Raw genomic sequence first — 4,097 nt, 5'->3', positions numbered from 1 at the left:
GATTTAATTTGTTTATGGAAATTTAACCTACTGTCGAGTTCGACTCCTAGATATTTGACAGAGTTTTTGGGGGCGATTTGAGTGTTGTTGATGGTGAGGGGGGTTTGGATTGTTTTGTCATTGACTCGTCTGCTGAATACTATTTGTTCGGTCTTATTCTCGTTGAGTTTTATTTTCCATTTGTCGAAATATTTCTGAAGAATTTCGAAATGGTTTTTTATCTCGGTGTTAGCCAGTTCAGCGCAGCTTGAGTGTGCATAGATAGCAGTATCATCTGCGAAGAGGGCTAGTTTTGTTGTAGCATATCTTGGAATGTCTTGGACGTAAATATTGAATAATCTAGGTCCAAGTACCGATCCCTGTATTACTCCTGCTCGGATGTTTTTCGAGTTCGAAAAGGCATTACCAACTTTTACTCTGAAGCTCCTATTTGTCAGATAGGAGTATGTTAATTTGACTAGAAAGTCGGGGAAACCTAGGCGTATCATCTTATATATGAGGCCTTCGAACCACACCTTGTCGAATGCTTTCTCGATATCGAGGAGTAGCATTACGGTGTGATTCAGTTCGTTATATTTATTGATTATATCGGTTACCACCCTGCATATTTGGTGTGTGGCGCTGTGTTTCTCTTTAAATCCGAACTGTTCGGGGTCGGATATTTTCGCCCTTTTGGTGGCGATTTTTATTTTGGCCAGTAATACCTTTTCGACGATCTTGCTGAGGTTAGACAACAGACTTATCGGTCTATAGTTTGACGGGGAGGTTCGACTCTTACCCGCTTTCGGAATGGGGGCTACGACTGCCGATTTCCAAACCGCTGGCCAGTGTTGCAGCGTGATGATTGCGTTGGTGATATAGTTAAGTTGAACAATGGCCTTCTTAGATAGATTTTTGATAAGTCTGTTGTCCACCTCATCAAGACCAGGAGCCTTTCTGTTGGGAATTTGTCGGATAATACTGTGTATTTCCGTTGGATTTGTGAGATAGGGAAGACTTGGCTTGTGGGGGCGAAAATTGGACAAGAATGAGTGAACCGATTGGTGTATGTTTCTTTGATCCTCATCGAGGGTTTGGGGGATGTTGTGGGCGGATTCGAACGCTTCGGAGAGGATTTCAGCTTTTTCCGCTTCAGAAGAGTATGTGTTGGTGTTGTCTTTTAGTTCAGGGATGGGTTTGAACTTGCTGGTGTACTGCTTGGTCGTTCTCCATAGAGAATTGTCTTGGGGGTTTAGTTTGGATAGTTTATCCTCCCATAGAATGTTTCTGTGTTGGACGAGTTCGACTTCAATCTCCTTGTTGAGATGTTTGAGGAGGGTTTGGTCTGGGGCAAGCCTGTTTGTTTGCCATCTTTTGCGGGTTTTGTTTCGGAATTTTATGAGGCCGATGATGTGGGGGGGCAGTTTGTCGAGTCTTTCTTTGACTGGGGATTTGAGAGTGGTTTGTTCCCGGGCGAATTGAATAGCGTTCGTGAGTTTAGTTATTTCCTCCTCGATGAGGTCTGGAGATGTTATGTTATTGTTGATGGTGATACGGGAATCCAGGATACTTCTAAACGTTTTCCAATCGGTTGTGGTGTAGTTGAATACCAGTTTTTCTGTGAAGCAGTCCGACTGGTCGAGCTCTATGCTGAAAATGACTGGGTTGTGATCGGAATGGAGTTGAAAACTTGAGTGGAGGCCTGATACGTTATTTACACCTTTGGAGAGGGCCAAGTCTATTGTGGATGGGGTGGAGTTGTTGGAGGGGTAGTGTGTTGCTCGGTCCGGTACATGTATGCTTATATTTGCATTATTTTCGAGATAACTCTTGAGTGTAAGACCGTTAGTATTCCGCGTGAGACAATTCCAAAATTCATGCCTGCTGTTGAAGTCCCCGACAACGAGGGTATTATTTTGCCGAAGGAGGTTTCGGAGGCAGTTTGTTGTAATTTTATTACTAGGGCTGTTGTAGATGACGGTGATTTTTAAGTTGCCGGGGAGGTTTATCGAAAGGTTCTCTACTGTGCAATTTGTTCTGGGTAATCTTGTATACTTGATACTTTTCTTTATGACAAGAGCGACACCTCCGTGAGCGGTGTCACCCGAGCGATCTTCCCTTTCAACATTATACCCTCTGATATAAAATTTATCCGATGCTTTCAATCTCGTTTCGTTAAGCAACAAAATGTCGATTTTGTTGCAAAGGATGAAATTTGATATCTCGAGGTGTTTACGGAGCACACCATTGGAATTCCACTGAGCGAGTTTGAGCCTAGACATTGTTTCTGGCGTTTTGGAAGTAATCGAACATTAAATGCAATCTCTCTTTTTCAGATTTACTATTTTTAAGTTTTTCGTTGAGTATAAGTATTGACTTCAGAAACTTGTCTAGGTCGACGTAAGTGCCGAGTTTCTCAAGCTCGCTCTCTAGGGTCATTAGTTTTTCATAGTTATTCATATTACTACTACTTAGCTTTTCTGTTTTCCTGCTTTCCTCTGGTGGGGTTTCCTTTCGTGCTATTCCAGGGCTCTGCATTTTGATGGCTTCCGCGGCTCTTCTCCTCTCCTCCCAGACGTTAGTAGTCGGCTTTGGAGCTTCCCTGTATAGGGTTATTGGGGTTGTTGGAGGCTGGCTCAGCGCTGCATTCATTTGCTTCTTTTCCAGGGCCACGATATACGCCGGGCAATTGATGCTGTTTGCCGGGTGGTCTCCCTGGCAGTTTGCGCACTTTGCAGGGAGGTCCCTTGATTTTGTGCACTCTTTGGTGCTGTGCCTTTCTGCACATTTAAGGCACCTGACCTCCCTGTAACAGTTGGAGGTTGCGTGGCCCCAGTTCTGGCATCTGTGGCATTGTATAATTTCTTTATTATTGCTGTACCTGTCCCATCGTACAGCTGTGAACAGCACTGATTTTACAGTAGCGCTGAGCTGCCTCACGGTGACGGTGTTGTCCGTGATTACCATATAGATAGGGGATCTGGTCCCTTTTAGTTTGTGTACTGCTTTCACGGGTAGATTATACTCTTTTTCCAGCTCTTCTTTAATGTCTTCTTCCTCGGGTTCAGTTTCGAGCCCTCTCAACGTGAAGGCTCGATTTTTTTCGTTCTTATTGGTGTATGTGTGAAATTCTTGGTTACATTGTTTGAAGTATTCTACCAACTTCTGATGGTCGGCCTGGTCGTCGCAGTAGATGTTCGATGCATTCTTGCTGTATCTAATTATGAACTTTCCTTGAATGATCTTTCTTATTACTATGGTAATGTTCAGGTGTTTTTTGAAGATCCCCTGGATTACTATAGGTGGGGGTCTTTTGGGTTTTCTAATTACCTTGCTCGTTTGCCCGGTGCTGACGTCTTTTTCCTCCCTTGGTAATTGTTCAAAGGTATTCCTGAGCGTGACAGGGTGCGGCTTTGCTCTCGTGAGTGAGTTCCTCCTGCTCCTTTGTTTTGGATGCGTAAACTCCGGGTTTTCGGAGTCTGCTACTCTTCTCCTTTTCACACTCGTTGTTGGCGATTGCGGTCTCGAATCCGCGCTCATCGCGGATTCACTCATGGCTTCCGTAGCCTTTTTAATGTATTTTTGTACAATTTCACTGTTCAATTCTTGTACCGATTTCGCTGGTTCGCGATTCATAAAGAGTCACTGTCTCCGAATTCACTTTTAACGTGTCTGTTTTCACTAATTCACTATAAATTTGCGGTTTTTGAACGTCTTTTATCGTTAAAATTACGGATAATTCACATCTCGCACAATGGCGGCCGGATTGTCACTTCGGAACAAAGGAATTCCTTTCTCTAGGCGTTGCCGGCGCACGGCCGCTTGGTCACGTACACCGATGACGCGTCGGGTGGGTCTACTCAGGTACACTATGCTTTCGCTTTACGGAGCGCTCTGCCTTGCGATGTTCACTCGACGGCGTTCTGAAGAGAACTGGCTTCAGTGTTCTGACGAGAACTGGCATTGTCAGCGTGGTATGGCCGTAAACGATGGGATTGTGTGTTCTTTCCATGTGAACAATTATCACAATCTGTGAAGATCATAAAAGAAGGCTCATAAAAAAATAACAACACGAAGATAAGCTGGTTTCGTATAATATCACATGTATATCGACTTCC

This window comes from Coccinella septempunctata, chromosome 6, assembly GCF_907165205.1.
Source record: "Coccinella septempunctata chromosome 6, icCocSept1.1, whole genome shotgun sequence".
Taxonomy (NCBI): Eukaryota; Metazoa; Arthropoda; class Insecta; order Coleoptera; family Coccinellidae; genus Coccinella; species Coccinella septempunctata.
This window is presented reverse-complemented; position numbering follows the sequence as displayed.